We start from the raw sequence: 24,105 nt of genomic DNA, 5'->3' as shown, positions 1-24,105 counted from the left end.
GCGATCAGCGAACATACGAGGGTCGTTTGGAAAGTCCGTGCAAAAATAAAAACTACTTAATTTTTTGGGGTAAACCTTTTTTATTTTTCAACATAGTCTCCTTTTAGGCTTATACACTTCGTCCAACGCTGCTCTAGTTTGTTGATCCCTTCCGAATAATAGAATTTGTCCAAGTCTGAAAAATAGCCATTCGTTTCTGCAATCACCTCCTCGTTTGAATAAAATCTTTTTCCCGCCAGCCATTTCTTCATATTGGGGAACAAATAGTAGTCCGAGGGAGCCAAGTCTGGAGAATAGGGGGGATGTGAAACGAGTTGGAACCCTATTTCCATTAATTTTGCGACCACAACTGCTGAGGTGTGAGCTGGTGCGTTGTCGTGATGGAAAAGGACTTTTTTGTGGGCCAATCGTGGGCGTTTTTCTTGCAGCTCGGTTTTCAAACGGTCCAATAACGATGAATAATATGCACCTGTAATAGTTTTACCCTTTTCCAGATAGTCGATGAGGATTATTCCTTGCGAATCCCAAAAGACAGTCGCCATAATCTTTCCGGCCGAAGGAACGGTCTTCGCCTTTTTTGGCGCAGATTCCCCCATGGTAACCCATTGTTTAGATTGTTCTTTGGTCTCAGGAGTGTAGTGATGTATCCATGTTTTATCCACAGTGACGAAACGACGCTTAAAGTCCTGCGGATTCTTCTGGAACAGCTGCAAACCGTCCTTGCAACACTTCACACGATTTCGTTTTTGGTCAAGCGTGAGCAATCGCGGCACCCATCTTGCGGATAGCTTTGTCATGTCCAAATGTTGATGCAAAATATTATGTACCCGTTCATTCGAGATGCCCACAGCACTAGCAATCTCACGCACCTTCACTCTTCTGTCATCCATCACCATATCATGGATTTTATCAATGATTTCTGGAGTAGTAACCTCAACAGGGCGTCCAGAACGTTCAGCGTCACTTGTGCCCATATGGCCACTCCGAAAATTTTGAAACCACTTATAAACTGTTCTAATCGAAGGTGCAGAGTCACCATAATGTTTATCAAGCTTCTCTTTAGTCTCCTGAGGCGTTTTGCCTTTCATAAAGTAGTGTTTAATCAACACACGAAATTCTTTTTCGTTCATTTTTTGAAAATCACACGACTTCCTCGATTCAAACGAATGCCAAACACAAAGAAATAGACCGATCTGGCTGAAACTTGGTGTGTGTTCTTCCAAGAGATGCTACTAACTAAACATAACCTCGATACGCGCCAGTGGTGCTATCTCTCTGACTTTGCACGGACTTTTCAAACGACCCTCGTAGTTTATTAATAAAATTAGAATTCCTTGGATATGCCACCCCAAAAAAGGAAGGAAAAATCATAAAATTATAGTTATTTACTTTTACAGGATTTTCAGCATTGTACACGTATAATATTTAAGAGAATTCCCAAAGATTCCAACGCCCGAGTAACCCAGAAATGATAAAAATGTGGTGATTCGCTTATATCGTCCATTCCTATCGGTAATCTCACATTTTTACTGAATCCCTGACAGGTTTCGAACTTTCATCGATTATCTGGAGACAGATTAATCAGTTTGGTGAAGCGAATTTGGCGTTCACTTGTTTCCGTTTCCTTCTCGCACTACACTTGCTGATTGAAATCGGCCAGGAATACAAAACCCTGCGTCTCACTACGGATAAAAGTTAGCGATATCCCAAAATTGGTTTTAATAAAAAAAGTCTGAGTATCACCAAGGGTGAGGCTCTCAGAGATTGGATCTGGAGAGAACATGAAAAGTACTGGGTGATGTGTCCTAGGGGTCAAACACGGTAAGAGTATCATGCCTTGGCTGTGTAAACAAAGGACCAAAGACAATCTGGGCTTGGGCAGAAATCAGATTACTCTGATTATAGGCCTATTCACAGGGCACGGAAGGTTCAGAAAGCACCTGTACCAAGATAGGGCTTATCAGCTTATCGGAACCGTTTTGCAGATTATGTCAGGAAGGGGAGGACAGGGCCTCTCACTCTCTCACTTGCTATTCGATTGCGTTGCAATCGAGAGACTGCGCTACGATATCTTTGGAACTTCGAGGCCAAAGGAGATAGTAGCGCAGAAGGAACTGGTAGGGAAAGCCCTCAACCTTCTTAGAAGGGGAGGTTTCATCTACTAGACTTAAGGGAAGGCACAATAAGCCTCATTTGGCTGCGGTGCCGTGGGGCATGGGTCCCGTACCGCTATTTAAAATCTAATCTAAATCTACATGGGAAAAATGTTAAAATAAAAATTTATAGATCTGCATATGTGTAATTAATATAACAAGTTGAAAGGAGATTGTTACGGCGACTTCCTAGTGAATATCAATTAAGGGTGAAATCCATTTAGTTAAGTGGAATTTCCGGTCTAGGCATACCGGCAAAAACCTTCTGTATCTGAAGGGAGTAGAGAAAGTAATGAATGGATTTTATACAAAAAAAAAAAAATGCGTGAATATACGCATTCCAAATGCGTGTGCGTGCGATGACAAAAATTACAAACACATAGTGGTGCGGGGGGGAGGTGCTGGTTTGTGCAATGTGCATTGTAATTTCAACGTAGAATCACAGGTACAACTTGTAAAGTTAACTTTGAAAAATGCTGGTGTGTAACACATTGAGTTGTGAATGAGTGAATAGCAGGAAGTAGAAAGGACAGACAGACAGACAGATTTGAAAATCAGAAAAAAATAGAAAGACGTGCGTAATGGTGAGGGGGCACCGTCAAAACTCTAAAGGGGTGCGCTGTTGTCAACACTGTCTGACATTTTCAATCACCTATTTCATTTTTTTTAATTCATTAAAAAAAGAAAAATTGGACTGACGTTTTGTTAAATAGGGATTCGCACTTCTGAACTACGCCCCTTTACGTGCAAAAGGGTTTATTTTTTTTGTAAAGGGCAGACTGTGTGTATATGTGTAATCAACTTTAAAAAGTTTTATATTTAGTACACATATTTGTGATTCAGCAAGTGTACTATGTGACAGAAAACATAGTTAAGGTAAAACTCCCTACCCTCTCAAACTTATTAATCCTACAACTGATAATGCATGAAAGCACGAAAGCGGACAGGAGTACAGCAAAACATGCGCACTACGTACAGAAAAAATCAGTTGAAGAGTTTATCGTTCGAGTTGTTTCAGTTCACTTCCTCTTTCATTCCAGATATTACTTTCCTTTTTTTTGGCGCTGATTGAAAAATCTCCGTGTAAATACTGTGCAGACTCTTTTCTCTAACAACAATCCTCAAGGAAAAATAGCATTTTCTCCTCATTACTTGGGTCACATAAATAGGAATTAAAACTGAAAGGAACCAGTCGAGCGGAAGTGCCTGCCAGATATCTAACTTCTACAAATACCACTTTCAACGATCTCTTCTCTTTCCGGAATTCTTTTTTTTTAAAAAAAAAAAAAAAACGAACTTTTCCGGTTGGCGAAGATGATCCGTTTTGTCTCGATTATTGCAATCATTAAAAAATAAATAACAGAAATAATTGTAGCAGTTACTATTTTCACGTAGTCGTCAAAATTTGTCACAAAAAACAAAAAATCACTTCAAAATAAATTGTCCGTTGAAATTATATAGAACGGATTAATTTCCGTTGTACATTCCACGTGGAACGCCCACGTGTGTATATTGAGCGAGTGAGAGAGAGATGTATTGAGAGAGTAGAGAGTGGTCCATGGGATCATCACAATAGTTAAACAATACTAAATTAATACGGGACACACACTTGTAACGGCTGCATTCGGGAACGTACCATTAATTTTGGAACTGTCACACGAGCTTGGACTGGTCGGCCCTGCAGCAATGGCTCTCCAATGACAGGCTGTATAAATTATTGATTAATAAGGCAACAATATATAAATAGCTGCTCGCTTAAAGCTCTCAACATAGTGTTAAATAATTACGATTATAAAAAGCCTTAGACTCGCACGACTTTCTCAATGTTCCAACTGACTTCCCTTTGTATTATTTCCCCGAAGAGCGGAATTTACCTACTCTTTCCTAGCCACGGTTCTCCCCTGATGACTGAGGTGATTTCACGAAGAGTGGGCTAGTTTTTTTCTACTCAGGGATGCCTGTTAATGCGGTGCGGACATCGGGCAGTCGTTGGGCGTCTAGTACTGCGCGAGCACCCACTCACGCCGAAAAAACTTGGTGTACGTGGCCTCAGGGCCCGCATACGAATCCATCTTTCTTGCCTATTTCGATTTAGGCAAACGGTAAACCACTTAGCAGACCAACCGCAAAAATTACTAGCCTCGTGTCACATGAAACGGCTCAAGTAAACTTAATCTAAGCTATACGAGGGGGTACCCAAAAAAAACCGGAATTATTTTTTAAAAGCTATTTATTTACAAATTTTTTACAGAACAACCTTATCCCCTTCAAAATACTCTCCATTACAACTAATACATTTGTCCCACCGGTGCTTCCACTGTTCGAAACATTTTTTGTAGTCATCTTTAGAAATGGCTGACAGCTCCTTCTTCGTTTTTTTCTTGACCTCTTCAATGTTGTCAAATCGGTGACCTTTCATGCCCTTTTTCAGGCGTGGAAATAAGAAAAAGTCGCACGGAGCCAGGTCAGACGAGTAAGGTGCGTGGGGCAGCGGAACCATGCCATTTTTAGCCAAAAACTGTGTAACAGAGATGGCTGTGTGTGCAGGTGCATTGTCATGGTGGAAGAACCAGTCTCCTGTTTGCCACAAATCGGGTCTTTTTTGGCGAACACTATTGCGCAATCTTTTCAAAACTTCCAAATACAAGGTTTGATTGACGGTCTGACCTGGGGGGACAAATTCTGAATGGACTACGCCTTTGGCATCAAAAAAGCAAATCAGCATTGTTTTGATGTTTGACTTGACTTGACGACATTTTTTTGGTCGGGGTGAAGATGACGTCTTCCATTGGCTCGACTGTTGCTTTGTTTCTGGGTCATAACCATAGCACCATGACTCATCACCAGTAATGACCTTTGATAGAAAGTCTGGATCAGTTTCAAGCTGTTGTTTCAAAGCACGACATATTTCAACTCGATGTTCTTTTTGATTGTCAGTCAGAACTCGAGGAACAAACTTGGCAGCAACCCTTTTCATCCCCAAATCTTCCGTTAAAATTCGCTGAACCGAGCTCCAAGATAACCCACTACTCTCTGACAGTTGATCAATTGTCTGTCGACGGTCTGTGAACACCAGCTCTCGAATTTTTTCAACATTTTCGTCGATTCGGGCAGTTGATGGACGTCCAGAACGAGGTTTGTCATCAATCGACATGTCGCCATTTTTAAACCGAGTAAACCACTCGTATACTTGAGTTTTTCCCATAGCGTCATCTTTGTAAGCTGTTTTCAACATTAAAACACTTTCAGCAGCATTTTTGCCGAGTAGAAAACAAAATTTCAGAGCTGCACGTTGTTCACTTAAACTTGCCATCATAAAAAACGAAAAAAGAACAAAACAGCGCTGGTAAAAACAATCACTGCAGATGAACAGAACAAGCCAGGCAGACAACACAGGCAGGACTGAACTGGCAAGGAATTGCGCTATACACGTCTAGCGGCAGAAATGCGTACTACATAAGCTCCATGCGCGGCAACGCAATTCCGGTTATTTTTGGGTACCCCCTCGTATACAGGTATTTAGATGCACCATTTCCCTATGAAGACATAATATTCTCCACCAACATCTATGTGCTTAAATCTAGAGCAAAGCTAGCTTAGAAATATGAATGTATTTAAAAGTTATAGCCGATTAGAATGAATGGAAGAAACTGATTAGAGAAGGATTACGGTGATTTTATAATTTCGGTTAAGCTACAAGGATGGCAGGAATATAGAGTACTGCTCCATCCACTAGTTGTAAGTTTGTATGTAAATAGTTGATATAGTAGAGGGATGAATGAGTGAAGCGAATGTATTTATAAGTAAGAATGGAGAGTGAGTGTTATTCTAGTGATAAGCACCTAGACGATGCTGGCTGTATGGCGAATGTCAATGCCAAAAAAACTATATCTTTTTTAACAACACGATAGGCTCATAAAATTAAATTGATCCACAGTTATAGTGGGTCCACCACTAGACAGAATGTGGCAGGGTAAGAATGCCATAAAATAAATAAATAAATAATCTCGAAGCATAATTTGAAGTAATTTAGGAAAAAATTGTAGGAGATATTAAAAAAAAAAAAATTGAAAAATAAAATGTTATCTCTAATATCATACAAAACTTAGGACTAAATATCCAGCTCCTAATCACCTAAATTACCCTCAATCGAACTGTTCTGGAGAACAATACAAATAAAAAGTTACAGAACAAGAATAGTGCATTGTACCTACAAGGTTCTAAAAAAAAATCCATAGAACTATTTTATAGAAAATCCAAGTTAAAAAATCCATTCAGTAAAAAAAGGTATGTACTTCCGTTTTAAGGATTTTGAAACCCAAAGTTATTGTCAGGTTAGAACCGTTTTCTGGAAACAACATTCACATACCCAAACACACAAATCACTTTCTCCAACTTAGAGGACACAAAATGGATATTTTTGGTTGGATAAATCTTAAATCTGGAAAGGAGACATAGTCGTAATTATCTAGTGAGAAAAATTAGGGATCGATTGACGATCGATAGATCGAGGAACCTGTTAAAATAGGAGCGAGAGCTTCTTTTTTTTTTCAACTTGAATCACTGGGGGTCATCATCATATATGCCAATTTTGGATGCTGTTTCTAGGGAAACCGTCTCTAATCGAAATTAAATCTTTATCTCTCGTAAAAAGAAGTGTTCTAATTGTAAACAGAATGATAATTCTTTTCTTTTTTGAACAACATTTTAGACTCGAGAGTTTTAAAGAAAACCTCATCATGTATTTCTGTTAAGAATTAATTATCAAAAATTTGAGATACTTCCACTCTAAGGAGTAAAAGACAGAATATGTTATTTAAGAGTACCTTTTTGAATAGATAATAAAATGAAAAGACTTTCACAAACAAAAGCTATTGTAACAAAAAGCAGTTTTATACAATGGAACAGAATTTCAGAATGAAGTTAGTAAAACAGATGGTGGAGGTTTAAACCAACCAAACTGAGTCACTCTATAAATAGAGTGGCGCATCACATAGAAGAAAGATTCCAAACCAGTAATGTCTGGTATTTCCTCAGAGGAAATATTTCGCCCTAAGCCCTTCCGTCGCCCTTACACTCGCTCACCGACATGTAAAAATAGATCCTGTCGACGTATGTATGTGCCTTAACGTTCCCGAATGTGCATTCTAGCAGTTCAACTATACTCCAAGATATTTTGGATAGGGAGGCAAACTTTACAACTTTTAATAAATGAAATCATTAAAACAAAAATCAATAATTTGTGCAATAGAACTGAGGTATTGACAAAATAGAATCTTTAATTCTACAATAAAAGATCTTTAATCTTAATTTTTTAATTATTATAGATTTTCTATTAAAGTGAGCGAAATTTAAGTAGTACGTGAAGCTTTAAGTACATCGTTAGAGTCTATTTTTAAAAAAAACACAGATAACTGTTGGGAAAAAGGAAGTTACCGTAAAGTCCAGGCTAGCATAAGGCATGAAAAGGAGATCATACAGGAAACACAAATTATGGTCAAGGGTAAGAAGAAGGGATGATCTTTCCCGGCCAAAGAAAAATAAGTAAATACTGAGAAATGCTAGCTGAATGGAGATCTCACAGTACTTAAAGAAATTTAGTTTATTCTTATAAGGAGAGAGAGAGATGAAGGTAAGTGCCCAAATTCAACAAGGCAAGCTATAAAAGATGACGAGGAAGAGGGCCAAGAAAGTGTTGAATTGGGAGTGGCAAAGAATCAAGAAAGGGAGATCATCCGAAGCAGTCATGGAGCAGTTGAGGTAGAAGTCTGAGGAAATGGTGACCGGGAGGTTCTAAGGAAGTTAACTTGAGACCCAAAGATCGGTAAAGATATCTGTAATCTCAGAGAGAAGTAGTGAAAGATAATGAAAAGTTTTCTCTTTTTCTTAATAACATAATTCTAACCAATCATTTCCTTCAATAAATGGGGATATCAGAAAGGATCTAACTTTACCCAATTAGCATAATCATTACTTCCTTCTAAAAGGATACACCAAAGAAAAGTCTAGGTTAAATCGTTGTAATCATTTTCGAGAAAAGTAGAAAATTCAGTAGTACAACAGGATACAGAATTTCCATCCCTGATATTCCCTCAGGACCTGCAAGAATATCTAAATCAAATATATAAAGCCTGGCGTTTCTGCAATTTTTCTTGTATTTTGAGTGAGAACGTCCCTTACACCAACTAAAAACAGTTAATCTACTTTTAAAAACCACTTTCCCAGACTAGGAGCTACTTAAAATGGATATATTCCCAGTCAATATTCAATTTCAAAATGGATTAAAGGAATTAATAGTTAATTCCCTTGCTTTAATACTGTTGAAACCAAGCAATAAGTTGAATTAACCTAATTCCACCCAAATTAGCTTCACTAAAATAAAGATAACTACAAATCTATGGCTAATAAAGTTAAAAACAGTAATATGTATGATATTTACCTATTAATCTAAATATAGATTTAGCTTTACTAGTAGACATGTATGTCTAAACTTATAGATTTAATGTTTCCAGAACTAAGTGTTAATGGAAACTTTTAGATGGAAAATGCCGACCACTATCATCACTAATTAGAAGGAAAAAACAGCGGCAAGAGAATGTTGAATAGCTTTTAAATGATAAAAGCTTTTGAGAGAAATGGCCACATGAACTTTGAATAACAGCCAAAGAACTTCCACGATTATGAATGATTTCAATAGTCTAGTTACAAGAAGTTATAACCTAGACCAACATTATTTAAATCACCTCAAAACTCTCTTCTAAGTGACTAAGTTCCAATTTGAGTATTTTGTTTGAAAACTAAGCACACAAAACAACAAAAATAAGTTTAAATTTCATAAAACTGGTCTTTGTAAGAGTGTTTATGTCTAAGTAAAATGAACGTTTAGTTCTGCTAGTTTTTAGCAGTCCTTTTCTATTCCAGAGAAGTTACCACATTTTATATGTTCATACTTCAAAAAAACATTTTCAAGAAGTTATTATATCTAAATTTGAATAAATTCAACTCTAAATGCAGCCCTTTTGAGCACAAATAACTTTCTTTTTATCATACTTCTAAGCACATCTTTACAAATACATAGTTGGGCTTTCAGTACAAAATTATGTATTCATTTTTATTCATATAACCAAATGCATGCACTTAAATGAATTAATAAGGTTAATTTAACATTTAAATTTTAATAAAATATGCAAAGAAATAGTCGAAGGAGAAAAAAGATGAACAAATAAAAGGTAATAATAAAATATGATAATTGCCTTACAAAGAAAATAATGAAGAAGTTTCTTTTAAATAAATTATCTTACGTTAGCAAATTTTTGCCGGAAATCTACTTTAAAAAAGTAGATAAAGTGAGCAAAATGTTTTAATCAAACTTACTATTATCTCAGGCAACAAATATTTTATTACAATGACAAATTAATTGCAAAGCAACCGACAAAAACTAAATACTGTTAATATTTAAATTAAGCTAAGAACCTCATTAAAAATGTACTACACAATTGCTTATTTAATGTTTCGAAACTAGTAATTCAACAACGCTTACAAATGAAATAGTGAATTCGAATTTAAATTGTAGTAATCTTATTTAGAGAATTGAAAATGGCTGCCATTAGTACCATTAACATACACCCAATTTGAATTAGTCGCTTTGATTTATATTGATAAAAATGTAATGGTTCTGTTTCACTATACAGCTCAGGAGAAATTAATTTTTAAGTAAATACTATAATGTTCAAGTATTTGGTCAAATATAACAACAAAAAAGAAGTTGAAATTTGATCAGATGATCAGAACTCAAGGTGATCAATTAAAGAAGTTTGAATTTGATTTTTCCAACCTACCTTTTCATTTATATTTCTATATTCCAATCATGAATGTTTTTTCTTACCGAATAATCGAACAAAAAAGATAATAAGACACTCTTTTAATTAAACTAAAACCAACTTACACCTTAAATAAACTTAAAAAAAGATCCACGACCGAAGAACTAATGGCGACTTGAAAAAACCACTGCCACTATAACCTATTAAATTATTACTTGGTACTTCTTTAGAAGAAAGATATACAATTAGCAAACAAATAGAGGTTATACTTGATAAAAGGACCAGAAAGGTTATAGGTTAAAAGGACCAGATTAAATTAATAAATACTTTAAAAAATTTCAAATTATTTTAATAGAATTGTGTTTTCCTTTTATTTACTTAATATAATAATTTATTCAATTTACGTAAAGTCAGACATACAGTTAATGAGGCTTAATTTATATTTTATTTCATTTATTTGTCAGAATGCACTAAGTTGGAAGTTCAAAATATAATTTTACAAAATTTCTGTTACAAATAAAATTATTTGAAAACGGCTAGATTGAGAAAATTGTTTTATTAAAGAAAGAACTTTTATGAAAAGATCTGTACAGAAAATGTTTCATTTTATATCAATTAACAATAACAGAAATTAGTGTTAGCAAGATTTATATTTGGGAAGATGTGGGAAGTACTATTTCTAAATATGTTTTAAAACTGAAAATATAGTTATAATGAAGGAAAACTATCTATTTAATGAGTATGGAAAGAGAAAAATTGCAATTTGTGGTGGCAATGAATTTTCTTACTTCAACTACTCAAATAATAATGGCTTAACTTTTTTAATTTAATTTAATTTTTAATTATTTTGTAAAAAAAAAAGTTCTAAAAACGGGAACACAATTTGATCTCTACCTTCTATGTCATCTGGTTAACTGCTCCAAGGAGCATGCCCCAGGGATTAGAGAATACTCAATTTCAGGCCTTTTTTTTGGTGAGAGATGGGCAAAGGGAATCAAAACATTGGGATGTGGAGTACGTATGTTTGGTGGGTGGAAAAGACACACGGCTTGCTATCGAGCAAGATATCTGGACTGTTGCTTCCTTTTCTTCTCAGCACTAACTCTACCCACGGCCAATCCAAGGCGTCATGCGACTCTTGCCGAAAGAGAAATGATCCAAGAGTGTTCCCAGGTAAAAAAATCGGAGCCACTGTTCGTTCTCTCGGCGTAACTAGCATATTCAGGAGGTCTTTTGACCAGAAAGAGTCTGAGTGGTCATCAGATGTTGTGATGGGATATTTCCTGCCTGGACCAGCCCAATAATCCTGCTCCTAGTTTCCTAGGATGTCCGTAGTAGAGTCTATCTATCACCAGGACCTTCTTGAAACATTCCCAGGTTTTAACTTTGGAACAACTGGGGAGCAAATGACAGGGTGGGTGCATGGGTTCTCCAAAGAACCAACCATCCCATGGTATCCCTCCATAGAACATCCTGAGAAGTTTAATCTAAGAGAGAGAGAGAGACATCTTTAGAACATTGAAGAAGCGCTGGAGGCTTATCGTCAGTGGAGACGCCCATTCTTTGTGAAGTACCTGAGTGGTTACCTGGTTACCCTACCTAGAATATTAAGGTAACTAAGGGGACGGGGTAAATTAGCTGCCAGGAACAGTTATCCCTAAGTGCTGGCTCACTTCTTCTCTTTGTACTTTCCGATTTTATCTAGGTGGGTTGTTTCATTACCAGGATTTTTGTAGGAGCTTATCTAGAGGGGGACTACTAGGAGCATCATTGATCAAATTAAAAGACTTAGTGTAAAAAAACTCTACCCACAAAAATAATTTTGAAGAGAGGTGCATCTTTAAACTTATCTTTTAACTTTACTGCACTATTTAAAAAGAAAATAATGGTTTAAACATCACAATTGAAGAACGCTAAATGTTCAATAAATATGAGTGCGTTAATTGTATTCATTTTGCATGGTATTCGTTAAGATTTTTTTGATGGTTTAACTTCCTTTTGTGACGCTAATAAGCGGAAATATTATTATTTTATTTAATACAAAAACGGAACTTTCACCGGAAATAAATGTTTTTAAACCTTATAATTTACTTTGAAAGTTACACTTATTAACTTCCTCTGCTGGTTCTATGTGTGTTGTTCACCACAAGCTTGGGGCTAAGAGAGTATCTATTTGTTGTGAGTATCTTTTGGGAGCTCTTCTGATAATGCATACAGTTCCCTGTTGTGTCTACGACGTCGCCAGGTCGTGCCTTCACCTACTGGCGCAGCTTTCTTTCAAAATCCAGCAGACGGTGTTCGTCCACCTTTGAAATGGTCCACGTTTCCGAGGCGTACACCAAAACGGGCCGAATAAGCAGAGTCCTGTAGAGCCTCAAATTTAGTGCCTCTTGTCAATAATTTACTTTTAAAATGCTTGCTTAGACCATAATAGCATTTTATTGGCTGACATCAATCTCTTTTTCACTTCTCGTGAAACGTCATTTTCCGCTGACACTGGTAAACGACCTCTGTTACGGTTTCAAATTTGTAGTTCCTTATTTCTAGCGGCTCTTTCAGTGTTGGGTCGATGGTAAAGAATTTAGTTTTATCCTCGATAACCTCCAGACCCCCTTCTCATGCCTTTGGCCTCAATTCTCAAGAAAGCATTCTCTAGAAGATTCTAGAGGCAAAAAAAAATATTACGCTTCTCTCTAAAGTGCTATTTCAGGGTATTGTACGGTTCCAATTCATATGTAACATTAATAAAGATCTTTTTCGCCATCAAAACTTCAAATTTTAAGAGAAATTGTTAGATCAGAGGTGAGACTTCACTGTATATTTAAGTGTATACTCACACTATAATTTATAAGTAGTAGTTCTATCACTTTTATTTAAAACATATTATTAGGAGAGACATGACTTTAAAATTGCTTTGGAGGAGTTGCCATATCCATTACTCATTTAGAGAATTACAGTTTTATTTTAATAAATATTACAATGATCCATTGGAGTCAATTAAAATTTATAAAAAATTCTATTTTTAAATAAAATGCTTAAATAAAATACCAAAACTCTAGATGTCAAAGTCGTGTGAGTGAGCATTTCACAGTTTTTACTTTTTACAGAAATTAAAAACCAATTTAGTGATATATATATTATTGAGTTATTTAGAATTGTGGTTAAAAATAAATTCACGGACAATAATAGTATTAGATCTTCAATATAATACATATAGACATAGTGTAGCATGAGATATTATTTGGTTGCGTGATTCTAATCTGGTAAATAAAGGCTCAAGTGGGTTGCCTTTCACGGCTAGTTATTCTGACAGTAAATACTGGAATAAAATACTGAGTCAGTACTTCAATTCTTCCTTGATACTTTATTAGACAATATTGCTGTCAGTATTGTCTGAAATATCTTATAAAGTGTACTGTATAGTTTATTTATTTTTTTATTATTAATGGTCTTACAAAGTAACATGGAAAATGTGTACTGGTTTCCACAATTATAAAATTGGAAGACGAACTACTGAATAGTTTGCTTCAACCTTCGGTGTATTGCTGAAAGTACAGATTATCATTTCCATGGCTCTAAGCCCAAACTTTCAGCTACTCTACTATGCTTTCAGCTTGCCTCCTTCAACTCCTTAAGTCCCTTTTTTGGTGAGATCAAATTTTTTTTAAAAAAAGAAGCATTTCATTGAACCATAAACAGGGTCTATCTCTACTTTGGCACCAGGCTCGGAGGTCTCTTGTGTGAAGCATCTGAGATCGCCCATTACCTCTAGTTGTCTTGATCTTAACTTAATCACGCATGCTTCGTACTTGTATTCGTATTGCCAAAATAACTCGTTATGTTCTAATTTATTTCATTCACGCAATCCTCTATCTTTTAGCTGCTAAGGATATTTCTAAGAATATTATTTCACTATAAGAGTTCTTTTAAACCTTACTTGTCATCACTTTTATTTTTCTTATTGACTTCTTTGTTTTCTTTAATTTTCTTTTTGTAAAACAAAGCCATTCTGGACCTATATATCCACTCAAAAGAGCAAGTCTATTGGAGGCTATTTTAAAAATCCAAAGCTAGGACATGAATTACCTAAATTTCTCATCAACTCGAGGTCAACAATTTTAAGGAAAACAGCTTAAACTCTTCCACTGTTAAGCTTTGTCGATAAGTGAGCTTGAAAGATGATTTTCTTTATATCTCTAACAATCTGATGCGACATGACCGACTATAATATAATGGATTTTGTAAACATGTTTTCTTAAACCATAAAGATCATCTCACTGACAACTGTACTCGAACCCAATAATGAGCAATGAAGCTGCGAAATCGTCCATGCCTAATGGATTTAGAAATGCCGATATACACGCCAGTAACAAAATCGGGACACTAGCCATTCAGGAGAATCGTCATTCCTCGCCATTTCTTGATCTACTATGATGAACTGGATACCGGCGTACAAATACTGATAGTTATCATCCTTGTCTTGCGTCCTATATAACCGCCAGTTTTTTTTTACAAAGCTAACGTGGCGACAGGAACTATTTGAGAGCTCATTAAAACGATCTCCTTTCGATAAAACAAAAAAAGCTGCGCTCTCAATTTCATTTTAGATCTTTGAATATTAGATAACCATCGAATCTACATTAGAAACATCTCAAGATTCAAATCAATACCTCTGGCTACCGTTAATTCAATTATTATAACTAGTAAACTTTCTTAACTAATTCGATAATTACAAAAGAAGCAGAAAATTGAAGAAAACAGATCAATTTATTAGGAGTTTGATTAGTTACACTGTACTCCGCAGAGCGCTAGAGACAGAGCTGTATTGTGAAATTCAAGATGTACAAGGATAAGAATTAAATCTAAATTCTATTCACCTCAGAATTCACTTAAGATAACTTTTTAAACTGGAAGAAGATCTTTAAAAAAAAAGTGATTGCTGCGTACAGACGTAGTTGTCACTTAAAAATACTTCTTCAAATGTTGAGAAAGTATTCTGTAAAGGCACATTACCCTAAAAATTCTTATCTATCCTAACAAATACAATTAATGGCCCGAATACAGTTAGTATAAGCGTTAGGTGCATACATTTTTACTGAAGTGGCATTTCACGTATGTGTGAACCGAATGAAGTTTTGCGTTGCTTTAAGTTCACAAAAAAAAAGTAAAAAGTTGACATCCCAGCTGATGTCAAGCCCCGCGCTTCCTCATTACCAAGCCAAAGAGATATTACTGGTAATAATTTAGTATAAGTAATTGCTTAAGTATTTCAAGTACCGTGAGAATTATAGTGAAAGAAAGATTTATAAAGGCTTCATACCAGACTTATAAACATCTAAATGAATGAGTGAATCTTTAGTGAAGTCAATTAACCTTCAGTTCAAATTTCAGTTGGGGAAAAGAACTTTGAAAATTCTAGCAACAGAAATTGCGTGAGAAAGAGGACACCGATTAAAGTAAATAAATAAATAAGAGAAAGTAAATGAAATGATTGAGAGAAAGATCAAAAATGCAGTAAGAAAAAGTTTTTGAATGTTGAACACCAGATTTCTCATTATTTTTTTTGAACTGTACTATGAATATATACATTACATAGCTAGGAGTACATGATACCTTTATAATACAGCATTCAAAGAATGCAGCCAAGGTCCCCCGGAGTCGCTCTTTGTGTTGTACAGGTAAGTGTGCGCATGTTTGTAGCTGTGATATAGTAATAACTACATGGAGTTTCTACCTTCGTAGTAGTAATAGATAGATGTCTATGAGTCAATGTAGAAAATGCAATAGTTACTTGTTCCTAGAAAACTACTGACTCAATGGAAGCCTTCACGGAACAGCTCACTCCTATGTCCTCCTCCAGTGGCGTTCCCACTTCGTAGATAATTCAACGCGACAACACTAGTAATTCATTAGCTTTATTAACACGCAGGTGTCTTTACAAAAAAAAATTTCCACTACTTCCGTATCTCTATTTTTAGGTCCTGTCTATTATTAATACTAACTACTAATTAATCTGATTTTACCACTCCCAAGTCCTTATCACTTCACTGCACTTCTCAAGATTTAAACTTCCTTTGATTTGGTATACATTTTGAATCCTTACTGACATTAAACGAAAGCGTAACCATTCACCAGAGCTGTTCTAAATCAAACTTTCCTATTATGGTATTTGCATTAAGATATAAATCTACGTGTGGATACAGAAGTTTAGAGGAAAACTGTAGAAGGCTATTTTAACAACAAAATCTCGGAAAAGTGGAAAATGATTCTAAGTAATCAGATTTATCTCCGTGGAAATTGAGAGCTTGCAAAAAAATGAGAAAGAAAAAAAAAATTTAAAAAATCGTCAAAGTACAAATTTAGATACAAAAGCATCTATGGTGTAACCAAGTATAACGGTAATCCGTAATAACTTCCATGGTCCATTGTCCCCAAGAGATGCAGTTTCGCAGTTGTAACTTGCGCAGATGACCTAGCATGTGCTTTGAAGGTTAAACACTATATCTAATCAGGCCATTGTAAGCTGTGGGGTCATTAGTATCTAAATGCAAAATATCTGTCCAAAAAAGTTTTAAAAAATAAACTATAAAAATGTAGCGATTAATTTTAGAACAGTCAAACCATCTCTAAATACAGGAATATGAGAATTGGCAATGAGAGGGTGGAAAGTTGAAGTACCTGGAAGCAACCCCAGCCAAATACTTAACTTTAATGAACACTTCAAACGACCAAAATTAATAAAAGTAAAGTGCCGATTCATACACTTTTTTTTTATTTGCTTAAATCGAAACTCTAACCTCTCTGGAAGGAAAAGTGGAAACAAATATTTTCCAATGTGGTATATTGTAAAATAAAAATTTTCCGCCTATTTAAAGACCGTCAGGAAAAACCTAATCTGTTCATTTTTCCTTTGTGCTTAATGAGAATAAAGATTTTTAAAAAACAAAAGTTAGCTTCTAAAGCAAAAAGGAATCCTGAAAACTTATAAAAGGTCAGGACCTTCTAATGAGAAAAAAAGACTGATTATGAGACATTTTGAAGAAAATAATAATAAATTGGCTAAATTTGAGCAAAAAAAGCAAGTACAATGAAAATCAATAACAAAAGAAGAAACATAATCTCTGAGAAAAAAGAGAGGACATGGAGGAATGTAGTGGCGTAGCTCTCTGCATAATTGGCTACTCTAATGGCGATAAGTAAATAGAGACTAGACCTTTGTGTATTTGATTTATAAACTAGGGGGCAGCGAGTAACAATATTTCAGAAGCCTTTAGAAAATATTTAAGTCAAAGAAGAATGCTTTTATACTTCAAAGATAATGGAAAACTTAAAGATTTATTGAGAAATGTAGAAGCATCGAACATTTATTGCTTAATGCTCTTTCTTTATGCCTCAAATCAATTGCAGAAGATATATGTGCTTAACCGTGTCGTTAGCTACACTTGGAAGTGTTAGGAGAGATGGAAGTAATATTCGTCTTCAACTTTGAAGTGTATCAACTACAACAACACAAATACTCATGAAAGTTCAATATTACAATTCTTGTCGTGTTATACGATTGAATAAACCGAATGAGTATTTGAAAGAGTTTTTACTAGTAGTCTGTAAGTTGTTCTGGATGGATATCCCAGACTTCAGACATAGTCAATATTTACGTCTAGTCATTCTCTTTCCTCTATTCTGTTAACGGATCGGTGACAGGGCCAAGTACACCCGCGCACTTTACAAGTAACGGTAGAGAAGAGTGACGTACAGCCTGTGTCTAGACGTCTAGACTAGCTAGCAATAGAAGGGGTGTTGTAGAGAGTACACCAAGCTCCCAGAGTGGGTGAGACTACCAATGGCTGTTTTACACGACAGATTGAGATACTTTGCTAACTGCAGCATTCCGATCAATAATTCAACCTAGCTCTCATCTTTTACCTGATTTCTTAGCCATTGCCGCAATAATTAGAACCGCAATAAATTTCCAGTGAGATGAAATTTTTATGACTAGAAATTGTGGTAAAAAAGAAGAAGTGGTAATCATAGATATAAAAGAAAGGTGTCAGAACGGTACAGTAGATTGAAATCGCACTCTAGAGAGAAGCTCAGTTTTATACCTCTCTAAGCATTCCGCTGGAGTAAGTTTTCTAGGGTAATGCTTCAAAGTGATAAACCTAAATTCTTGTACAATGTTTAACGATAATCTACAGATGTAAGAAAAAAATCACAGAAAACTAAAAAATCTTTTCAGTTCATCGACCATCAATTTTGCACAATATTTTTCTTTTAATGCAAAATTTTGGTTAGATATTTCTTATTATATGATGTATTTAAATGATTTAACCATAAATTGTATGAAATGTCACTCCTCTCTCAAAAGTACCCTTCAATGGCTTAAGAAAACAGAACCGTAGGTATGATGAAAAACTTATTTTTCTCTCTCCTTGCATTCCCAAACAAGGGATGAAGTTGATACATGCTGCTGTTTTTTTGAGACAGTTGAGGCTGTCTCAAAAAAATCAGTAAATGAAGCATTCATTTTTTGTTACAATTATTTTATAGATTAGGAATTTTTCAATGATTGGTATTGCCAATATTTTGTCATGTACTTTTTTTCTTTCATTTATTTTGAGAGCCTAAGTTTTCTTTTGTAATTTATTGTTTATAAGTTGTTCTTTTGGACTGGAAATATAGAGAGAGAATCACATTTTCCACAAATTAATATTATTCAGAAATATCTAAGCAGTTCATCTTTAGAGCTTAGTTTCTTCAAAAATTCTTTTTATTGTAGTACAATCAATGTCTGCTAGAGAGCCTTGATTATCCTTTTCAAATGGAATAAATCAAGTAAGGTTTTTTGTTGGTTGCAATCTAAACATGACTTGTTTTACGCATTGAAGTGTGGTTCATTGGGGAAGCAAATTGTTTTATATTACATATGTGGTAGGAATATGTAGCAAATATGTTTGCTTATTGAATGATGTTGGTTGAGAGGCTCTTAATTGAAAAGCTGTGGAAATAATCTCAAGCTTTTTCATCAGAAATTCAAGAGAAACTTTTTTCTTACTTGACCTAAGCTTTCTGCACATATATTTGAAAAGCTACCATCATCTTTCTTTTTTATCCAAAGGTAAGTTGAATTGCAGTCTAATTCATTCTTAACATTTCAGTTCGTGAATTATTGTATGCTTAAATGTATTTTCCTTCTGCTATCAATATTTGGTAGAATTCGAATTAGCCTAAAAATTCTTATTTCATAACTGTACTGAGATAAGGTTAGAAACAGATGAGGTAAGTGTTAAATCCAAATTGTTTAAACTTTTCATGATTTTAACTTTAGTTTATATCATTAATAACCTAAAAGTTCTACAAGTAAATGTTTTTAATGTTAATTTGGTCTGAAGAGGCTCGAAGAAATTGGCTTTAACCATCTTGGGCTTCTAATATGAGAACACTTGACCATTAGCGTTTCAGGCGTCTGTGAGGATGCCATTAAAGTTATTAGAGAGGACAATTTGGTGATGCGAAAAAAGAAATTTGTGTGCTTAATTCGGTGTGGAATCTTCTGTACTGCTTCCAACACAGTAAGGTACATTGCGCCTAGAAGACAAAAATCTTTATTTTTGTGCCTATATACGCTTAAGGTGAATCGGTTTGACCGTTCCTCACTCAGACATATTTAGAATGTTCAAATTTGCCTTATATCTCAGTAGAGATGGTGTTTTGTTCTTTATTAATCTGTTATAGAGTAAGCGATTAACAATATCTTGATCTTTCAAGGTGTGACTAGTCTTTTCTTGACCGAATGTTCCATATTAGGTATCCAAGGTAGCTAATATCTTTCTGACGATAATACGGTATGCTATTAATGTAAACAGTCGCAACAGAGTGAATCTTTGGTTTCCTTAATGGTGATCTTGAGTTTGAAATAAGCCCTTTGACCTCTTTGCAATTTTTGTTCATTGACTTTTCCATTAAAAAAAAAAATGAAAATATACCAGTAGAGTGGACAAATATTTGAAAGAAAATAAGGTGAAAAGCAAAAAAAAAAAAAAAAACAAAATTGCAATAAATCTAAGAAAAAATAAAGATAAAACAACTTCAATTGTAAAATATTACAATTACCTTCCAAAGAAGTACGTACAGTTTAGACTTTCATAAAGTTTGATAAAACGTTTAGTAACTTAAATATAAGTTATGCTTCAGTGTAGCTATAAAAACCATTTATACTTCGCTGTCGTGGTATTCAAATCGGTGACTGCAGTATGACATTATGATAGCTGCTGCATTAAAAATAGAGAAGTTATAAAGGAAAAGAAGAGAAAGAAATTGCATAAAAGAATGTGAGGCACGGCGTTAAGAACTTCAATTGTAGAAAAAAGAATATTTATACATATTCCTTGCAGGTAAGTATTACAATATAAATTGCAATCAAATGTCCCAACTCATACAAGAACATTAAAATATCATTGAACATAAAATGCATATAATATGATTTAGAAAGATAAAATAATTATCGAGTATTTACCATTTTATCACAAATTTCTCAATGTGATTTTATTTTTATAACAAATACAATGTCACTTTCAATCACAATTCACGTTTAACTCAAAATGCACCTTAGCACCAATTAAAAAAAGTAGCACTTCGAACTTCTGCAATCATGGCCGATCGGATGTGGATGTAGAGTTGAAATGTATTAAAATGTTTAAATTTTTTTCTTTAAATACATCAACAAATTTATTTAATCTTTTATTAAATGTGAAATTCTTTAAATTTTTGTAACTATGAACAAATATTTTAAACAAAATTGAACTATGAATTATGTTTTCAGGTGAAGTGTGCATTGCTTTTAGGTGGCACTGGTTTTTTCCTGTTCTTGTTCAACTTAGCTTCTAGTGTAAAAGGAAAATTGAAAATTACCGTGAGTGTTTAATTTGAGTGCTCAATTTTATTTTAAAACAAGAAGTACTACAAGATAATTAGTATTTAGGTAAGTTTTTCACTCTTTACTAAATCAAAAGTTTAGTTTATTTGCAAATATGTAAAAAAGCTTGCAGGTGCCATTTTTAATGCTCTCAAACCCAATTTTAATTTAAATGGATTTTCAATATTTCCATCATAATTTTGTTGGTGATGAATATGTGTACGATGCAATGAAAATAGAATTGAAGTTAATTATTTCTATTTATGTGGGCCATCTTTATATATTGCAATTTCTTTACCTTTTTTTTTTATGGAAATATTATTTGTATTCAAAGGGTCACTTGAGAAAAATGGATCCCAACAATACAGCAGCATTTTTATATTGTTTTTTATTAGAGAAAGATTCTCTTTTATTTGATGTAGTTATTAAAGCCATTGTAGACCCATTTTCAATGTAGTTGGTTAATTCTTGTCTGACATCAACTTTTGCCTTTTATATAAAGTATTCTTTTTTATTTTATTCTGTACAAAGCTTGTTTTCATCTGCAGTCCAGTTATTTGAATTTAGAAATATCATTTTTAGTTGGTAAGAAATATTCTTTAGCCAACGCTGATATTTTAGCATTTGCTACAGCTTTAACTAATAATCGTATTTAAAGTGAGTTGCTAACAGTTTTAATTGATATTTAAGTTTATTTGATTGATTTTTAAGTACTTAACAATCAGTAATTCATATAAAAGATTAAGTGCATCAATATTTTTGCAGAATAGGTTTTTCTAAATAGAAAAAAGAGCTTGAAATTGCCGTAAGTAGTAGATCTTTTCATATTCATGTTTTTAGCTAATTTGCTTTATGCCGAAGCTAGCCTTCAAGTAGTTCATTAATAGAATTCTTCGTAATAATTTAAAATATTGCAATTTTTATTCTTATTTAATTTAGTTAAGTTAAATTTTATTAATATATATTGATTTTTTAAAATCCATTTTTCTAGGTTTTTATGTTTACATTTAGCGCCTGAGTCGTTCGCTTCTTCTAAGACTTTTCGAACATTCTATGTTGATTTTAAGTTTATATTACTGATTTCAAGTTAATTCGGATCACTGTTAACAGCCTTATCCAAGATTAGGTAACATTTTTTTAAACATTTTCTTATTGGATATGGATTTACATATATTCATTTTTTATTGTTTATTATTTATCATTATACTTATTATTTCCTACTGGTCGTAACTCTTATAAATGATCGCTACATATTTCTGTTAACTAACTGTAAATTTGTCATTATTGACGGGTTCTAAAAACCCAATCTATTCAGGTAGCACACTTCTTTATATTGAATGCAGTATTTTGCACTTTTAAGTAGATCTACTGTGCCCTCCACTTGTGTTAGGTGAACCCATGCAGCTAGTTGTGATGAAAAACTACTCACCCAAGGACTCTTTGGGAAATTCGAGTAGAAGTGGGAGTTGGAAATTACGAGATAAATTATTGCTTGGATAATTCAAGGTACGTCGGTATATTCCCCTCTAAAACCTGTCACTACCCACGCTCTCACAAAGATTGTTGCAATATTAAATTGAAACTCTAGGTAGAAGCATTTTCCAAATATTATATTAAAAATATTTCGTTTTACTTATGCAAATTTAAAGCATTTCAACAGCATGAGTTTAAAAAAAAACTCTATGAGAAATTTGAAAACATGTTCTAAGTTAATTTTAATCTCTGCCCTAAGCGAAATCGACTGACCTAAACATATAAACATCTGACTTTCTTGGTTCGTAACAATTTATGTATAAAATTTGTGATTTTGCACTTAAATGTGCTTTCATTCTTTCTGTCGTAAGCATGCTCCCTCCAGTTGCTCCATTTCTTTTCACTTTCGCTTAACTGGGAGATCTTCTGCTTAATGTTTTTTTTTTTTTTTTTTTTGCAAAAAGGATAAAGCTAACAGCATGGCAAGAACGTCAAAGTTTCACAGCTCATGCTTGTTGTTTACTGCCAGTTCTTCAAACCATGCAGTTTTCTTAACATTACCTGAACTTTTAAATTCTACTTGCTGTTTGAAGGGAAAACTATACCGATATTTCTCCATCCCGAAATTTGCATTTACAAGTCTCGAATCCACATAAATCTTACCTTGAGATGTCTTTTTTCGTAGTCATGAATGGGACGTCAGTCAATATGGTCCCAAATCTTTACTTTTGCTTCTAATTAGAAATTTTTTATGATGAAAATTCCTAATATGTTCCTAAACTAAATAAGTGATAAATTCTGCAGAATGTGTTTAAACTTATTTTTAGAAATTCATACATATATTGCGAAGGTTATTAGACTATTTAATTGTTACTGATTTCATAGCCATAAGATGCAGGTTTTAATTAAGAACTAATTATTGAAATTACTTCTTATCTGAGATCTGGTTATGCATTTTTTTTTCTTTTTTGTTTTTAAGAATAAGTTTAGTTCTATTATTAGAAAGTCTGGCTTAATTTACGTTCCTTATGAACTTCCAGCATTGCCTCACTGCATGCCATTGTGTCTAATTTGATTTCATTATCCAAAACCATCATTTCCATTGTTACTATGAGGAGGACATCCAATGCCTAGTTTTGCCCATGTTTAAGGTAGATAGCTGGACCGTGTTCTGACCAGTTTATGTACCTGGTGCAGACTAGGCCTTCGCTAGAATTTTATGACTCCCCCGCGTATGGCTAACATAATCACCATTATTAAAATCATTCTTGAATCAGGGTCCATTTGCTTTTTCTTCACCAATATTGTGTGTTCAAATTGTTCCTATAGACTACACAGAGGATGATATGAATCAAAATGAGTGGGGGAGTCATTGTCCAACTTCTTGGAATGTAAGCTAGACGAGCAGAATTTGTTTTAATAAGGATTTTAACTAATTAAATCCAGGATCATTTAACTCTCATAAAGAAGAATTTTAGAAAGGGCTGAATAAATTGTAGAATATGTTTTTCTATTTCCTCATTGATTTTTAAATTGTCTTCCAAGTTTACTTATTTTTTTCTAGTCATTTATTTATTGAACTTGTTTCAAGGCTTTTTTGACTAACTAACTTACGACTAACAAAACTCGTAGTTTTGAAAAGCAGCTTAAGAAGAAAAGGATATTGCTTTTAGTGTAATCTCATTTCTTTTAACCTGTTAAATTAAATGCTAATAGTATGAAGCATGTGTAAAGTGCTTATACTTAG

The 24,105-nt window shown here is 34.1% G+C and overlaps 1 long non-coding RNA gene across 17 annotated transcripts in view; it reads left to right on the top strand.

Annotated features, from left to right (window-relative positions):
• The window catches only part of LOC141451445 (uncharacterized), a 351,563-nt gene that overhangs the window by 218,489 nt on the left and 108,969 nt on the right, over positions 1-24,105 (top strand). For 4 of the 17 annotated variants that reach the window (XR_012456790.1, XR_012456788.1, XR_012456793.1 and 1 more), the window contains one exon: positions 20,793-20,951. The exons of 2 other annotated variants lie outside the window; for them this stretch is intronic. This is a non-coding gene — a long non-coding RNA (uncharacterized lncRNA). Of the gene's footprint in view, positions 1-18,813; positions 19,089-19,362; positions 19,548-20,008; positions 20,365-20,792; positions 20,952-21,650; positions 21,691-21,876; positions 22,012-24,105 lie in introns of those variants that run through there. 11 more of the 17 variants (XR_012456805.1, XR_012456787.1, XR_012456799.1 and 8 more) reach the window with 9 other exon arrangements.

The sequence above is a fragment of the Rhodnius prolixus genome, unplaced genomic scaffold, assembly GCF_049639745.1.
Source record: "Rhodnius prolixus isolate KJV_2025 unplaced genomic scaffold, Rpr scaffold_8, whole genome shotgun sequence".
Classification (NCBI taxonomy): domain Eukaryota; kingdom Metazoa; phylum Arthropoda; class Insecta; order Hemiptera; family Reduviidae; genus Rhodnius; species Rhodnius prolixus.
Note: the sequence above shows the minus strand (reverse complement) of the source record. Positions and strands in the feature narration are given on the sequence as shown.